The sequence below is a fragment of the Xiphophorus couchianus genome, chromosome 6, assembly GCF_001444195.1.
Source record: "Xiphophorus couchianus chromosome 6, X_couchianus-1.0, whole genome shotgun sequence".
NCBI lineage: Eukaryota > Metazoa > Chordata > Actinopteri > Cyprinodontiformes > Poeciliidae > Xiphophorus > Xiphophorus couchianus.
The window spans coordinates 19,663,432-19,682,679 of NC_040233.1; the positions used below are offsets into that span (position 1 = coordinate 19,663,432).

Sequence of the window (19,248 nt, forward strand, 5' to 3'; positions counted from 1 at the left end):
ATATCCAGAAAAAAACTCCCATCAAGAATATTAACTTCATTTCTGATTTTATGTTCTTTGAGCACATAAAATCAGAAAGTCTGATGATAACATTTGGATCATAGTGTGTCATATTCTCAAGTTTAGATCACGTCCAGTAAATCTCAAAGCATGAGGGGAAAAGCATCTCTCAGAGTAAATAACATTTATTGATTTATTCCAAATGTTGCTGTAGGTTTTAAAGAGACAATTAATTCATGCTTCTAACAAGTGTAAGCTCCTCTGATGTAATAAAACATTTGATTTTGGACAAGAGATTGAATATTAAGCAAAGTCAACTTACATATTTTTCCCCCTTGCATAGAAATAATTAGAAAAGAGAGCATAATGAAGACCAAGAAACACACCAAATAGGTCGGGGATACATTTGTGGAGAATTTTAAAGCAGGATTAAGTTCTAATACAATATCTCAGGGTTTAAACATCTCAGAGCACTGTCTAATCCATCATCTCAAAATGGAAAGAGAATAGCACAACTGCAACCACTTAAACTGACCAGGAAAGGAGTGCATCAATCAAAAGAGCAGCCAAGAGGAACATTTTAACTCTGAATGAGCTACAGCAATCCACAGGTCAGGCCCAAGAATCTATTGACAGGACAACTGCTACGTACACCAAAAATGGAAAATGTTGACCTAAAATGCAAGACGCTATATATGTGTGGTTGAAGAACAACACCACACGTGAACACACAATTTTTTTTTAGAATGGACAAAAAAGCTGTGCAGAATTGTTGGGAATATGGATGGAGCTAAATGCAAATCAGTTCTGAAAGAAATCCAATTACAAGCTGGGAAAGACTTGAAACAGAGATGGAGCTTTACCTTCTAACAGAACAACAACCCTAAACATGCCAACAGAGATTAAAAATATATATATATAAACACATTTATATAAAAAAGCAATAGAACACTTTGAAGTTTGTGGCTTCTAGCATGAATAATTTTGCAACCATTTGTCTTTTGATTAAAGTGTAAACCACTAACACTTTTCATAAAAAGCCTTTACCTTAGCTGTGGTGATTTTTATTGCAATTTTGGACGACTCTAGAGATACAACATGCAACTGATTGTATTAATCACAACTAAACACATACATCTCTACTTTCTTTGCAAGTGTTACATCAGTGTTGTTTTGTGCTGCAACATTTACCTGTTTTCTCAGTCATTCTCACACCTCTGATTATCTTTCGCTGCCTTTCACACAGGTGAGTTTCAGCAACACAACACAGCTGTTGGTAGATGATTCAGTAACACACCTACCAACATAAAATTACCTTCACAGTTGGATTGTGCAGCAAGAAGAAAACAAACACTGCAACACTGAATGTCGTGCTCAAGGACACCTTTGTTTGATTGACATTTACCTTGTGTTAGAATGCTGAAGCAGACTGAGAATCAAACATGGATGGAGGAGATGAGGAAAGACTGATTAAAACACATATCATCTGTGAATCATACAGATGCAAAAACTGTAAATCTACAAATTGGACATTCATTACCTGTAGTTTGAACATAAAGTGACTGTCACATCTTCACATACCACGCGATCTACTTACAATAAAAAAGCTGGGGAATAATTAACTCTATACTAGGCTTGATTTGCCTTTCATTGGCATAATTCTTGATCACTTCTAACAAAATTTGAGGCACTGGAGAAGAAGCAAGTTCTGTCCCAGCAACAGTAACAGAGGATGTCTCTTCCTTTCTCCACAAAGGTATCTACATATCGCTATCTTTCAAAGGACTCTGTTTGACAAAACGCATTTATGAATCTTTTATCTTCCCAAACAAAAACAGAATTTTTCCATCTATTCTTAACCCAACTCTTACACCTCCTGCTGTAGGGGTATCCGGCTACTATACTATATGTTGGAAATATGTTTTCACTGCTGAGATCTAAAACTTTTATTGGTTTTCTAAAAGTCTGAAACTAAACAACCAACTAAATTCTGATTTTCTAACTCTTTAGCAGATGTTCCCAGTTGAGCCCTCGGGCAGCAAGCCTTGTTTAGTTTGCTTTATGTGCATTTCTCTAACAGATGAGGAAAACAGCAGATGTGCGACTCCCATCTTTACTACTTAGAGAAATCTAAAAATAAATGTGATTTTTTTTCTATTAAGACTAGAACACATTTTATATGAAAGGTGTTGTGTGCAGAATATTATCCGTAACCCTTGATATTGTCTGACATTTATGGTAATGCACATACATTCTTTCTGAGCTAGAAGAGGCAGTGTGGTGCGTTTCCGTTTATAAACATTTGCATTAGATTAAGGTCAGGGTTTTGACTTGGTAATTCTTTAACATTAAGACATTCTTAATGTCTTAAGACATTATTTTCTAGAACGAGTTGTGTGCTTTGAACTTTTGGCTTGCTGCATGGCCCACATTCTCTGGGAATAAATTTCATGGACAAATGCCTAGGCTTCTTTTAGAATCTGCTAAAATAATTAATAATTTATTGCTCTAGTACAGTGTTTTTCTAATGGAGGATTTTTTTTTTTACATTAATATTAGCTAATGTTTTGAAAGTACTTAAGGTTACAGTGTAACCTGTAAAGAAGGCATTGGAGCTAGACTTTTTTCACAAATTTTCTGTCTCAAACCATACTGTCACGGCATTGCGACAATTTCAACAAATATGCAACAAGTATGTTTTTTATAAAACTTACATACTGCAGCTTTAACTAAAATATGATAGCGGATCACTAGTAGTCTCATAACGATGTGAAGACGTCAGCCAACTAAGTCTTGGATGTTCTTCAGAACCAAAGAGACTCAAACTGAAGATTAAACCAGGATGAATAATAAATTTATATTCATCAAGGTACTAGTAAATGTCTCTTAGAAAGTTGTAGTTGCATAACAGGATGCATATGTGCAATATTTTGTTAACAAGCTATGCTAACTTCATAGATAAAAGTAGTTCTGGTTCCCAGCTTGTTTCTGTTTTCTCCAAAGTGGCAAGACTTCTCTGTGAAAGTTTCATTTCTTCATATATTGACTAACTTGAGGCAGGCAACTTAAAAGGTAAACAAGTCTGAGAGTAAAACTGAAATCTTCAACTGGATGAAGATCAGAGTCTGAGCAACACCCTCTCTTTCTTCTCCTCTTCTCACAGTGTCTCTTGAGCTCTAGGCCTCTTGCGTTTTTAACCTATAAGCCCGCCCTCCCGGTCTTATGAAAAATGCATTAGCCATGCTACACTTGATACTGTAGAGCCTCTGAGCACTCTCATGGCACCAGTACATCTTGCTATAGGCAAGTTCATCTCCCACAAAACCAACTGGGCCACGGTGGGACAGACAGAAGCTATCTTTGGCTTGGCACAACCACACTCTGTTGTCTGAGTCGATTGTAATAAGAAAGGTAGCTCAAAATTGAAGCCATAGATCTGTGAAAAGGGGTATATCTGTAAGCAGCCTTGGCTGATTTTTCTATACTTACGGTTTTCAACTTTAGTCAAATACACTGCCATTGATAAAATATGTGAAACAATTTTGACAGAGGCGATGCCTGTTTTTATTGCCAACTTTTTGTTGCACTACTTTAAGCATAGTAGCTGTGCTGTCACTGCTACATAACAACATATAGACAGGTGTGTGTAAATACACATTTAATCTAATGTTGTGTATTTTGCTACAGTTTCTACTGTTTTCAGATCTGAGCCAGAAGGCTTTTTCCTTACATAGAAGGAAAAAAATGCTGCTTATCCACCAGCCATCCTGTCCAAGAGCATTCATGGCAGGTCAAAATAGCAACCTAAGTTGTATGTAATTACCGGATTTGGTGTGTGGTTAAGCAACTATGATTCTGAGAACAGCATTACAAATGGTGACATTTAAGGAATATTCTCTGCCATCAGTAACTGTCTCAAAAGCTTTTTCAGGGCTTCTTGGTTGATTATCTCAACTGCTGTCCAGCCAGCAGCTGGGCTGCTGTTGTAATAGAGCTGTTGTTGCTTGTGGAGTTCTATACTCTCTTGTTACAGAAATAATCATGATAATAAAAGAAACTCTGACTTTTGTTACAACTAGAGGGACTATTTGCTGAATCTTGACTGTATTCTTTTGGATAGTTATGTCCGTAATGTTACAGTCTCTAACCTGAGAAGTATGCCAGATGTATATTGAAGTCCCTGTTTAATACTGTTTAAGTTATTTACATCCTGTAATTTATACAGTCTGTTCCATCACTTAAAAAACATATATTCGCTTTTGAAATACTGTTCTTCCAGTAAATAACTCGGTTAATAAACTCTGAAAGGTCAATACTGTCAGGTCCCCTGCCGAGTGGATGATTCATTGTGTCGTCATTTGTGTCTTCGATTGTGAGGCTAATGGTAGCTGAATAACCAATGTGTGACATCATCATGCAGTGTTGTAGGTAAGAGTGGGCTTTTATTGCTCCACACAGAAATGTGTTTTACTTTAGAAAGCCAAAGACATTGTGTGTGATCTATAAGTAGATATGATTGTCATCTGTCTTGTTTAAAGTTTAGACACTCACAAATTATCACACAGTTAGCAAAATGACGGTAGACTAACTACCTTTAAATATTTAATGTCAAAAGTTGTTACATTTTTATCTGTGCTCTTTTCTTCTATTACAGAAATAAATTTGTCTCTATTACAACAGGAAAAAAAATGTTTCTACTCTTTTCCCTTAAGTCACCAGGCAGCTTCACTTTTCGTTGTTGGACCTGGATTAGTTTTCTTACAATACATGTGTAAAATGCCAAGGGTGGCTGTTCTAATCAAACTGTACATGGCACAAAGAACATAAACATGACAGGTTAGAATCACAGTTTTATCCTCCCACAACTACAAAGACTTTGAAAAAATACTGAAGTGAACTCTTTGTCTCTTTGTTGTTCTGCCTTTTAAATTAGCTTGATAATGTTTTATTTCATGATCAAAATCCAGTAAAATAATACATTATCCTCCGTTCTAACCCGTGTTTTGCATATTACATTATTACATGCAGCCTCTTAGTCTCAGTGAAATGACCAAAAGACTTTATAATGACAGTTTTCAGTGAGCTATTCTCCTCCATTTCCTTGCTCTTGCTCTACTATGGGAAGTTTCTACAGAAAAGATGCCTGAAATTAGAACAAAACCAAGAAGGATTGCTGGGCAGTGCATTGTGCATGCATTATGATATGGTGGTCTGTTGCCTGGCTTCCACGGCATAGGTTGTTATAATTAAATGTAACAGAATCTTATTTCTTAAAATGCTTCAGCAAGTTAAATTTGTGTTGTGTGCTCAACTTTTAATGCATTTCATCTGAGCAGCAATCTTTATGCAAGTTTAAATAAGGCCTGTGGAACAATTGTAAGTGAAACAATTATAAGATCTGTTTTCTAACTTGCAAATTAATAAATCAACTAAGCAGTTGGCATCATAGACTGTTTATGTTGTTCTCTATTGAGTTTTGCAGTGTAATATTGGCATCCAATCAACACATGAGTGACAAACTACAGTATCTTACTGCTTTTAAGCAATCTGGACTACCATTTGATTGAAACTTTAAACCAAAGACAAGGAATCCATTTGCTTACAGTTGAGAGCATTCCCACAATAACACCGTGGGGCTGATCTTTTAAAGATTTGCGTGTATAAAAAGCAATACCAACTTGATATTGTGTGCAAACCTAATCTAGAAGCAATACTCAAACAGAATTGTGTTAGTACAATGAGAACAGCGGCGGGAATAAACTTAGCGTGTCTTCCTCCATGAATATGGAAAGAGTATGCTGATCATCAGAAAGCACTAAATACTGGAAGGAGGACATGCAAATGTAATGACTTACCACTCGCAATTCGATTCACTAAACCCGAACCACATTGCTGGGTGCTTTTATTTGCATCTATACTTAGCATGTTTGAAAAGCAGGTGTAAACTAGCGTGAAAAAATATGTGCGGTCACTATGGTGAGCAGGCGGCAGAGATACTATGACAAACTTTACTATTTAAATAATATAATATAAAAAAATTGGCGCAGCGTCTGCTGTCAAGCGGGCGCTGTACCGGTCCGTCGTGGTGAAGAGAGAGCTGAGCCAAAAAGCGAAGCTCTCGATTTACCGGTCGATCTACGTTCCCACCCTCATCTATGGTCATGAGCTTTGGGTCATAACCGAAAGAACGAGATCGCGGATACAAGCGGCCGAAATGGGTTTTCTCCGTAGGGTGGCTGGGCTCTCCCTTAGAGATAGGGTGAGAAGCTCAGCCATCCGGGAGGGACTCAGAGTAGAGCCGCTGCTCCTTCACATCGAGAGGAGCCAGTTGAGGTGGCTTGGGCATCTGGTCAGGATGCCTCCTGGACGCCTCCCTGGTGAGGTGTTCCGGGCACGTCCCACCGGGAGGAGGCCCCGAGGAAGACCCAGGACACGCTGGAGAGACTATGTCTCTCGGCTGGCCTGGGAACGCCTCGAGATTCCCCTGGAAGAGCTAGAAGAAGTGGCCGGGGAGAGGGAAGTCTGGGCCTCCCTTCTGAAGCTGCTACCCCCGCGACCCGACCTCGGATAAGCGGAAGAAGATGGATGGATGGATGGAATATAAAAAAATTATCAAAAATGGATTAGAAGTAGCCTCAAGCAATGCTGATTTTGAGCTGCAGGATTAACAAATAATGTACCATCACTTTATGGCAGCATACTGTGAGGTCTTAATGCTATGCAGGAGTGCATGTAGCCCAGAAAAGGTTATCTACTGCTGCATGTTCCACAAATTGTGCCTGCAAAAAATATCTAAGTAGCACAGATTAAAGCTGCCGGGCTGTTGACCATGTTTATCCAATTAAACCAAAAAGAAAACAACACGACAAACTTAAATACTGTGCAATGTTATTTAGCAAAACTGAACATTAACTGCCAACAGGTAGTTAGGTTGCAGAGTTAAGTATACATTTTGATTTATCTTTAAATATTTCTTTTGTTCACCACATTGCATACTAATTTAGATTCATTTAGATGAGATTTGTTATTATTATTATTATTATTAATAATAATAATAATCATCATAATAAAAAATAATAATATTACAGCATAATGACTTTCTAATTAATTAGAGTGGCTCACACAAAAATCCTAATTTTAATTGGCTGGTCTGCACCACTGTTGCACTTGTAATCAATTACACTGCAAATCTTTGTAGACTGCATGCAACATGCCCACTTACTGTACATGCAATATTTTTCTTTTCCTCACGCAATTTACCGCTCCATATTTGGAATCTTTGTGGATCAGGCCCTTTAACTGAATTAGTAAATGGCTCTGATGACTTAAGACAGACGTTTTATTACATGATTGATAAAGAAGTATTGTTTCTGGCTGTCAAGTGGTGCTCATTAGTATCCAACTGCTCTCTTGCCTGAGGGAAGGATTCAGCTGAAACTACCTGCAATGTTTTTATGCTCTGTACTGTGTGAGCCACTTTGATAGCTCTGTTGCTGTCGTCTGATGCAATTTATAGGCCTATATGTCTGCATGTTAATATGACACAGTGAGACAGATTAACAGCCCAGCTGAAAGCTGACACAGTGGCTAAGAGCCATTGATTTACTAGAAATAATAGAAACTGAAACCAGAAGAGAAGAGCAAAGTAAGAGTAAACCTCTCTGATCTTAACCTCCCAAGATCTCCCATTCTCTGTTCAAAGGCATGCAAGCACAGGAGGGACTGTCTTAAAAAAGATTCACTGCTTTTAAATTTAAAGGATGAATCCAAAATAAATCTATAATCATAGTCAAAAGGCTACCACTTAGATATCCTGTAGCTGGTTTCAGGTCATGGTTGTGTATTTTCCGTTTTTGGAAACAGAAGATATATTAATTGTAAATTTTTATTAATATTCTATGACAAATTATAAAATAAAGCTATACATGGATATTTCTCCAATTTGCTATTTAGACGTTTAATATTGTAAAGCTAATTGCTCCTTTTTCTAGTATGTCTTTAAATGGCTTTAATTATTTACACCAGACAAAAAGAACAAGATTCAGCTCACAGGAACAACTTGTTTACACCCCTGTCAGATACGGAATAATTTAGAATCATTTTGGGCTTAGCTATATGTGTTAATACGATTATTCAAGTCTAAATTTATTTGTGTAAAAATAAATTCCATTAAATCAAAATTACCGTTAACCAAAAAAAAAAAAAAGATTGAACAAAAAACTAACAGCAAAGAAACTCCCAGTAGGTCAGGGTCTATTTTATTACAAATGTTGCATTTATTGAGAGTCTGTATTTCTTACGGCCACAGGAGGAAAAAAAAGTGTCCTTGTCGTGCTGTTAAGCACGATGAGGCTGATTTTGTTGAAGGACAAACAGTGAGTAAAGTAAATATTGGAAGGCATGCTGATTTTGTAGGTTAGCTCAAATAAGAAGCAATTCAACATTTTTATAACATTTTCATTTTAATGAAGATTATTTTTGATTCAGAATATAAGCCAAAGGTGCAGTTAAAAGTTGATTTGCACACCATGGACTGAAATAACCTCTTACTAAGAAGACTGACTTTCGACCTCTGTAGATCAATCAAACAATCAATGACCGATACTCCTGACATAATCTGGTCATAGGCACCACTAAGGTCAGCACCGGTCAACAGAATCAATTTTTGTCAATCCAACATTACTACTATGATCTACAGGACCAGAGAGCTGTTTGAGGGCTTCAGAGAGAAGACAAGAGATCTGTTCAAGGCTGGAATGAACTGTAAGACCATCAGTAAAAACTTTGGTGTGATTATTATCAAAAAGATTACTCACATTTGCCATCAGCTTAGAGCTCTACACAAGATCTTGCCTTACTGGGTGAGTATAACCACAACGAAGGGGTCTGTCCACAATTACGCAGTAGGAGCTTGTTAATTATCGGAAGGCATTTGGACCCAATTCAGCAGTAACACCAGTGGTAACGCTATGCGTTCAGTCATTGCTCTTATGCATTTTCATTTCAAAATTCCAGATTTTTCCTCACTAATATTTCTACATTGTTTTCTTGCAGTTTTTATGGGATTGTGAAGAACATTTGAGTACAAAATATTCACCATGAACTGTTTAATAAGTTTTTTTTTGCACTTTCCACAAATCACAAAGCATAACACTGCTGAAGATGCATTGTTCAGAAAGTGGTGTAGCTCTTTTTCACTGCTACCTTATTAGGACTGGCTTAGAAAAGCTGCTTTTAAAATTCCAGGAAAGCCACAGGGAGGAGAATAGTAATAAAAATTGTGTATGCACACATTTTTTTACTTATGTAACATGCCATTTTGGAAACATATTCTGTGTATTTGAGTATAAAACATCACTATGAACTTCCTTAAAAAGTTTTAATCCTTTAATATTTGAAGGACCTCCAATAAAAAACAATGCAATGTTAAAACTCTTTTCAAGTTTTTGGTGCTGATAAAGAAACATTTCACTGCTTTTCTTGCATCTGATCTCTGATAATCTTTGTTTCAAGAACAAAACCTCTTGAATTTTGTCAAGCAAGGTACAGAATGAATATCCTAAATAAAATCCAGATTCTTTAAAGCAAAGTTTATCAATGCAGCTGCCTTTATTTTATTTGCAAGACTTCCAAAAAAACATAGACTTATTGCTTTGTTTGGTATTTTAGACCCAGTTTAAGAAACCCAGTTATCTAAATTTGCAAACAAAACATCCCTGTCTGATTTTGAATGAGGGTTAATTTTTTTACTAAGTCAAAAACCACAGAACCCATAATCTAAAGTTAAAATCAATGTGTGATTTTATGAAAGCTGAATCATGTTAATTACATATAAATTAGGATTTTGTCCTTCAGAAAGTATTCTTCCCTTTTGTATTTTAAAAAAAGAATTTTGGAAAATTTAAAAAAGAAAAGTGATTTTTCTTTTTCCCATATTTTTCCAGAGTTGGAAAATGGACTGCATGGAAATCTCATGGCCTTCTGCTATATAAGGTACATGTACAGAAGAAAAGCTCTAAATGATGCAGAGAAGGTTGGGAGTGAAAGCTAGGGTCAAATGAGAGAAAAGCTTAGAATGCCCTGAAGAAATCTTCACCTCACTGAGGGGCCAATGGACAGGGTCACTGGTTTACAACCTCCTTTTCTCAGCCAGAAACATCAAGGATCTGTAGTGGATATTTCTCCTGTATGAGCAATACTCAAAATAAATCCTCAAGGCAAAATCCAATGAAGAATCCGACTGAGGTCATGGACAGCTCCCAATGCTAGAGGTGTACAAGCAGCTGAAGTTTCAAGCTGCCAAGCAGCAGAAAAGAAGCCTACAGAAAAGGTCTTAGCACTTTGCTCTCCAACAAAGGTTCTAACAGCAAGTCTTTAAGATGTTTTTCTACTTGGGGATAAAATATGTATTTCACCAAATGCAGTGATTGCTCAGCGTAATCAAAGACATTGGCATGAGCTGTATGCCAACTTTCAACAAGTATATTTCAGCAACAACGCCACAAAAAAATAAAAACTTTTTTTTTTACACAAAGCAGAATATTCAGTCTGTTGCAGTAGTTTGGTTTTAGGCTTAATGTTTATTTGAGAAAACTATAAATATATCGCTGCACTTGATGTTACTGTATGGCTAGCTCTATGGCTAGCTCGCTGTTACTGTCTCTTACTCTGCAGTTGTTTAGTCAGAATGTCTGGGATCATGAGCGCCCCCTGCCAGGAGGCAAGAAAACTGCCTGCCTCACCTTGAATCTGATCTCTGCCGTTTATGATCGCTCCTCAGCACACAAAACATATTACACATACAGTTGGTTGACAAAAAAAACACTGAACATTATATACATAAGCTAAATTATGGAAAATCAGTTCATACATGAAATGTCTTTTAGCCATTTTATTGGCGGCGTACAGACAGGAGGAACATGTTCTCAGAGTGGCAGCCAGTGCAGTTAGCGAGAGGTTGCACAATCGAAGCCTCAACTCGCTGCTGCCTCATCGGCTTCGCTTCCGATCATTTGAATGGGAAAATTTTTGAAGAAAAAATCATCAGAATTGGTTAAGCTAAATGAAAAATAGGTACTTTATAGTACAAACCACAATGTGAAAATAGCAATATAAATCATTTTATCATTTTTTTTTTTTTTTTCATGATCGCATGTCCTCCCCTGACCGCACGTCACTGCTGCCCAGAGATGTGTATTCACCTTAGTTTTAGAGAGTTAGGTTTGTGGTGTTCAAACTTTTATATGCTATTGTTGGTTTGTAAAGTTATGGTCATGTACATTTAAAGGCCCAATGAGTGGTGGTTACAGGCTGAGTACCATTTGTTTATGTTAATGCTATTGACCAAAGGGTTGCTTTTCTGTTTTAATGATTATAGAGCATTTTTGTTCAGCTATAACTCAAAATCTAAACACGCCAAAGCCAGTCAAACCTAGAATGACTGGATCTAATGCAGAGCTCATCCCTAGCAAAACACTAAAATAAAAAAATGCCCCAGAATCAACTGTGGATAACATACATATTTACCTTATGTTTGAAAAACAACAGCTAAGAAATCATAAAACTCAGGGTGATGCAGAAACAAAGTCAGCTTTTCACATTAGGACCGAAAAGAATATTGCATCAGAAAAACAAATCTAACCAAAACAAAACTCCAATATTCTTAAAACCCCAAACCTCTTCTATTCAGTTCTGCCCAGATATTCCCACACTGCTGCCTCAGATCCGAAGGAGGCTGGTCTGATTAAAAGGCCACTGTGTCATATTTTTCCTGCTCCTCATCCAGCTTCTTCACATCCAAGAACAAGCACTCTACGTTGTTTCAAAGCCCCCTTCCGTCTCTCATGTTTGTACATTTTCTAACAAAGGTGAAATTCAGACACAGCAAGGAAATCACGAACACATCAAAGTACAGAGAAGTATCTGATGCTGCGAGACTATCATTATGTTAACTCACCAAATCAGACACTTAAAAGTTGTTTGAAAAGTTTTTTCTCTTCTGCATCCAAACAGGCAGGCTGTGGCTGCATTATGCAAATCCAGCAAAGCCCCATCTATGGCCCACATGCTAAAGTGGAAACATCATCATCTCTTTCTGTCCTCTTTTGCTCTGTCTCATTCCCCTTCTCTCAGATCCAGCTGCTCATCTGGCAACAGAGCAAAGAAACAAATGAAGTGCTGCAACAGAATGAAGGCTTCACTGGGAGAGTGATAGTAGACAGAAGGAATGAAACAAGGATTTGGTTTGTGGTTTTAAAGACAGTTTTACTCAAACATACCTCTTTTGTTGGCAGATTAGCAATGGGAAGTCTGGCTTAAACTCAACAATGTCCAGTTGTGCATTCAAATTAAATTTTTAAAATAAATGAATGTTCTTGTGAGCTTGGATGCAGGCCTAATATTTGTGATCTTTCTTTACAGTCAGCTTAAAAAAAGAAACTAATTTGGTCCTTTCTTTGCAGAATTATTTCAGCCCAATTGAGGGGTTTTCAAATACGAATGACCTGCTCAGATACATGTAAAAGCATTTCAGTCATAATTAAGTCTAGACTTTGACAAGGTCACTCTAAAACCTTATTTTGTTCTTAATTATTCAAGACATGCATTTGCTGGTGTGCCTCAGGTCACTGTACTGCTGTCGAACCCAAGTGATCTTGAGCTTAAGGTCACAAACTGGTGGAGAGAAAAACTTGTGGTTCCATCAATCACAGAAAAGTGTTAAGGCGCTAATGTATCATGGTAGACCCAGGCCAATACAGTGCCACCAACATATTTGATTGCAGATATGGTGTTCTTTTTCTAAAATGCTGCGTTAGTTTTATGTTCAATGTAACGAGACACAGAACTTTACATTTTTTTAGACTTTTGAGATCCTTTAGAGTACTTCATGTGGTCAGGTTCTATTTCTGATACTTCTTGATTCTACTGGTCACACAGTAATCAGTACTTGGTTGCAGTTTCTAAATGATTCAACAAGGAGGAACTGACTTTCTGACATAGTCCCAGGTTGGATTGGATAGTGTTTTTCTCTTGCATGAAGTCATTTTAAAGAGTTTTCTCACAGAGTATCTATTCAGGTTGTTTGTCAGATTTATACATGTTCTTGAAGTTTTGAAACATGCAAGTATGACAAAGTAAAAACAGGTGAACTCTGTAAATCCTGTAGCTCACCAGCTGATGTAGGAAGTACCAATGTACTTCCCACCAATGTAGGAAGTATATTATGTATTGGATAGTAGAATATCCGCAGGTTAAATATAATATTTAGTTATAAATCACCCAAAATTAGACGTCAAATCAAAGTTTTTGTCAACAGTAAAAGGATAAACTAAAAAGTCAAAGAAATCAGCAAATATTAGTAAATTGTTTGAATTTTACAGTCAGGAATCATTTAAAAGATAAGTCCTATAATAAATCAGTGGCTTATATTCTTGAAAAGAATCGCCACATCATCTCATTTCCAGCACAGAAAGTGGGGAATATGGCAGTGTAGACTGAGTAAGTTAAGCCCGCTTAGCTAAAGGTTTTCATCATAACATATAGTAAAGTAAAAGAGGAAAATTGCTCAATATCATTGTCAGAAGACTGATAGTAACACTGAAAGAGGAATGAACTTGTCTTGGGATAACTACAAGACATTTTTACCAAATGCAGCATCCAGACTGGACTCTTTAAACTTTTAGATACAACATGTTATTGTCTGATAAACATGAAATAATAATTTAGGCTATTGTCACAGAAGGTAAATTCAGCAAAATTGCATGAGTGCATCATAAATATGATTAATAGGGTTAAACTCTTGGCCTGAAGATTTTCAGGCAGCTGTGTATTCTATCTGGGTATTCTGTCTCAAAAATGCATAGCAAATTTACATTAACACACAGAGACTTCTCTTTTATATCTGATTCATTGATTTCTGTATTTATTTTATAATTTCAGCACCAGACATTGAATTTTGACTCCTTTCTCTGTAATATCTCTCCCACCTAAACTGAATAAGTCATAACTTTGAAAGCTTGAAATCACCAGAAATTCTAGACTTGTGACAGGAGTATTCTTCATAATCCTATCTTTTGGAAATAGGTCTGTAGCTTATAAAAAGTCAGAGTGCTTTAGTTGAATAGAGACACTTTAGATGTCAAACCAACCAAAGCTGATCCCAACCCCATGGTGTTAAGACAAGAGAATCACATTATCTCTTCATTTTCTTTCATTTGCACACACATAGAGACACAAGAACTCTTCTCTCTTGCCTCCTGAAACACAGGGGGTTTGAGTCGAAATGAACATTCAGTGCAACATGTTTGTATCCTTACTGAGGCTCTTTTTCTTGACAGTTAATTGAGTTGAGTCAAAATGCACTGAGGTAAAAGGAAATGACTCCAACTGGAACATGTATAACTGGATTAGACTGAATCTGTCTGTAGTGTATTCAGTTATAATTGGCTTATACTGGACTGTATATAATTGAGCTTGTTTACTTTTTCAGTAAAACACCCTGAATTTGTTCTAAATTGGTGGTGCAGTATATAAGTAAAATGACTATTTGGGATAGAAATTACTAATAAGGAGTAGATTCCTACTGTCCCTGTGTAAAAGGGCTATCATGTCTCAAACTATATATATATATATATATATATATATATATAATATAACTGCTCCATGGTGCATAGACATCACTTGTTCCTCACACAAGAGGGATTGTCTTTGACAATTGAGGAAGAGCTTTTAGAAGAAATGTTTTTGAAGTTTTGTTGAACAAACTAAAATGACGGAATGTGACACTCCTGTGATCCATCAGAGATAAAGCTGCTTGTTCTGAGCAAAACAAAACTTCAAAAAAATCATCAACTTTCAGGGCCCTTTCTTTTCATCACCCGGATATTGCTCAACATAAAGTGTTCAGGAGTTACAATTAATAAATCATGTATGTGTATTTCAAAATAGTGTGTAAAACAGCTGAGAACATAATTAATGCAAACATACATCTAAATGTGCTAAAAAAATAAACAATGGGTAGTGTTCCCCCTACCATTACATTAAAAATCAAACAACACAAGCTAGCAAAAAGAAGGCCTCAATAATTTTCTATCACTTACAAGGGAGACAAATTTGTTTGGAAATATTTCCTGACACAACAGATGTACCAGAGCAGATTAAACAATCAGTTCACATCAGCTTGTAATACTTGAGAGTCAAAGCGTACAATAGCCAGGCACATAAAAAGCCCAGCTAAGTATAGCAGCTGATTTTTCAATACTTTATGTATTCATCTACCTCTGTGGGAGTCTTCAGTATTCAGTATTTGTATTCAGTATTGAAAAAAAAAACAATAATAAGGAAATGTTATTGTGATGTTGAAGGTTGGTTGACGAAAGACCCAAATGCAGAGGCAATGGTAGCTTGTTTATAAAGAATGATTGAATGAAAACATGATGAAAAAACTTACAAAAACCACAGGGAGCACCAGGAGCCAGAGCCAAACAAAAAACAGGAATCCAAGGGAAAAATGACAGCAGGGAAATGACAAGAGCTCACAGGAGGAACCAGCAAGGAGTGACTGAAAAATTACTGGGAGGTTGGATGTTGAAACAATGGACCTGGGCTGATTAGCTAAATGATTGCAGGTGTGATGAGAAAGAGCCGGCAGACTAAGGAGAGAGAGAAAGAGAAAGTGGCACAGCGGGCGAAGGAGAGTACACAGGGGACTAGGAAATGAGTCTAACAGTAAAGCAAACAAAATATAATAAAACTAAAGTGGTTAAGAATAACTAGACACAAGAAATAAACAAGATAAACTATAATCACTATGAAAAGACTGAACAATAGACAACAGGAACAAGACTGATCTAACCAAAATAAGAAACTAACAATAATAATTAAAATTAAATCAAAATGCAAAACAACCTAAAATTCTAACAGTTACAAAGATATTATTATAATTATAAATACCCTTTTGTTATATTGTTCTGCAGCAGGAATAATTTTACTTTTGTCTTTTTAAATTAAAAAGTACTATTTATTTTTAATTTTTGTTAAATAATAGGATATCAAATATTTTACTCAGGATTGCAATACTCAGGGCCACCATACAATACCCTGACAATGACAAACTGACTCATACCTACTTGTAAAGGTATTTTTATATCACTGAAAGTGTTTTTCTCTCATGAATCTATAACAAGCAACCGATTGTCTTTGATAACAAATCATAATACAGTGAGAGCAAATGTTTCCCAAACAAATTAATCACATGTTAATGGTCTCCAAAAAGCATTGACCCCTCTGGTTAAGAGGAGCATCACACAATTTTTATCAGTTAATGATTGTGCACACATTCATGAAACCAGGCAGGAAAAGATCAGTTATAAGACAGAACACACTCTGCATGTACACAAACACACACACATGCACACACAGGTGTTCCTCTCCAAACCCATCCACTCAGTAAATCAGAAATGACCTAGTTAGTTCCCATGACAACAAATCCCAACACAAAGGAGCGGTCAGAAGAATGAATCTTTGGCTGCTGCTGACGTATGTGAGCATCGGAGTGCGCTTAATGAGTGTACCTGAGGAAAAAACAACAGCTTTGTTTCACAGAGCTTCACAAGATCTGGGAACTACGCTACTATGAGCGTAACCTGATCATTGTTAGGGAGTGCATTCTAATGAACTGAGTAGAAAAACTCCAGGGGAACTGACAACAGAGCCCCTTACTGCACAAACGTAGTTACAATTAAAGAAAAAGTTTTGTTATTTCTGTTTTTTGCTGTCAAGTAGATGCTAAATGAAGTTTATACTCTTTGAATTTCAACTTTCGCCTTAAAATGAAGACAAATGTAAGTATGGTGCATATTAGCAACATTGGGCATAACGGGGCAAAAACACAACAAAACAAATGTGCTGCTATTTCTCAAATAGGACTTTGAAATTAACTTCTGTACAATCATTGAGTGAACTTTATCACAGATTTGTTAAAATACAGTTTAAAAATGCAAAATTTCAACAGGATGTAGTTCACACTTTGATCACTAGATGGCAACAAAGTGTTACTTATACAAGTTTTGGTATTTCTGGGCTCCAGAAGCAGCTTGCAGCAAATCTCCAAAGTCTGCATGGAGTCATGGTAGAAGCAAAATTTACAGGAAGATTTGGGTTGACAATAGTACAGATTTTACACTGTAATAAAAGAAAAATTGTCTCTGTGCCATAAAAAGAAAAAATATATCTGAGCTGAAAATGGGTGTATTCTAATTACTACATAAACGTACACAAACATTTAAATTTCAGGGAAATAAAAACCACTTCTTTAAAAGCCATTATTATGCCATTTAAGAACAAGAACCTTTAAATGGAAAGTTTAATGTGATTGAATGCCAGAAAGTAAAAAAAAAATAAAAAGTTAAATGTTTGTCTTCGTAACAAAAATCAACCTTAAAACTGACTGAAATTGTCACTTCCCCACGACAATTGGTTACCATCTTCACATGATAAACCATGATCAAACAATATGTCTTTTAACTGAAATGACTCACCCCAAACAGTGAGACACTTTACTGCTCAAATCAGCAGTCAATGAGAGAATCTCAAGTCCCCTTAGTGACAATATCAGCTGCCCTCTATTCCCAGAGAGTAATGAGGGTGGACCAGAATCTAAAGCAGCCAAATAGATTCGGCTATTGTTAATTTTTCTTCTTGGACTTGTTCTTTCTTTTCTACAGGTACATTCCAAACATATTTTTATTTAAACAATCAAATTACAGGGTGGTTTACTCTCATATACAATGTGATAATATTCCTTTAAGCTCTGTGTAGCCTACTGTAGATGGGCAGTATTTTACAGTATTTTTTTTCTAATTCAAGTGGTAAAATTAAAGAATGATAACTGAATCAAATAATTCTAATAATCTTACAGCATGTACACTCTATACATGCTGTATACAAGGGTACACAGAGAAAAACAATGGCAGAAACCATGTTCATACTGAATTGAACATGACCAGAGCAAAGGTCTAAGCATGCATAGTTAAAAAGCAAAATTACACAATGCATTCCAGCAAAGCAAAGTCTCTTTTAGAAGTAACTTCTCACAAATGAGGTGGCTCTAGTCCACTTCCTACTTTTTCAGCCCCTAAGAGATACTGTACCATAAATGAGAGAGATGTCAGACAGGATTTTGGTCTAAGTGCAGAGCTTCTGTGTGAACGTCTGGTTACGTTAAGCACCTTGATGAAGATCCATCCCTTTTATCCTGTTCTTCCTGCTCATTTCCCCTCTCATTGCCAGTGCACATTCTTTGCTCCTGTTGTGCTCATGCTGGAATATTAGACATGCAGAGATGGCTGGGTTTTGTTTTACACATCATTCCTAATAACAGCAGCTGCAATTATGGGAAGATTTTACATCTAAAGTAAATGTTTGCACCATTCTTAAGAGTTGATTCATATAAGCGGTCAGAAGAGAAGAGCAGTAATAGACTAGGGAGGATGAGGGAAGCCTAGTATGGCGGGTGTAAGGGTGCTGCTAATTCATGGAAATGTTCCTGAGGAGGGAGAACAGAGGGGTAGGGGGAAGTAGATGCGATCTGATATTCACAATATCCACAACTTGGTAAAAATGCAACTTAATGTTTGCTGCGGGACTTCTGGTTGTGTGTGTGTATGGAGCACTGAGACAAAAGCAAGCATGTATTTCAGGCAGAACGAAACAATGCGTTCCAGAAAGCAAGCAGAGACAGAGAGCACCTACCTTCATGTTGCATCTGTGCAGGTTTCTCTGATTCTCTTCACATTAACCGAGGAAAAAACACATCTACGTTGCATTAACTGAAGAAACCCTCTTAAAAGCAGGAGGTTCAGATCGGGATCTGCTCGGGATAACTGTGTTCTTTTTGTGTGAACGCGCAGACTGTTACGTCCTCTCCTCTTCATCAAGGAAGCAGCCTCACGTTGAGCCGAAATCCGAACCCGACTCGTAAAGATGCCCGAACCCAAAGCAAATAATTTAACTGCCGTTTTTCCAGATTTCCCGTCATCGCACTGTGATTTTTTGGGTAAGGATGGTAGGAAAGCAGAGAAAGATGCTCAGAGGATGAGGATGTGAGCAGGTCCCTTCGCTCTTATTGCCTACGGAAGCCTGCGTGGCCGGGATTTTCTTTCGCCTTTTTTTAAACTACTTAAATTATGTTAACCCACTTCTGAAAACCACGCTTTCAATTAAATAAATATAAAGTAACTTTAGAACATA

General features: G+C 36.8%; 1 protein-coding gene across 2 annotated transcripts in view; it reads right to left on the bottom strand.

Annotated features, from left to right (window-relative positions):
- b4galt2 (UDP-Gal:betaGlcNAc beta 1,4- galactosyltransferase, polypeptide 2) overlaps positions 1-19,129 on the bottom strand; it is a 162,559-nt gene extending 143,430 nt beyond the window's left edge. For both annotated transcript variants that reach the window (XM_028020621.1, XM_028020625.1), the window contains exon 1: positions 18,751-19,129. The gene's annotated coding sequence lies outside the window, so the exon portion shown is untranslated. The remainder of the gene's footprint in view (positions 1-18,750) is intronic.
- Between the last annotated feature and the right edge of the window lie 119 nt (positions 19,130-19,248).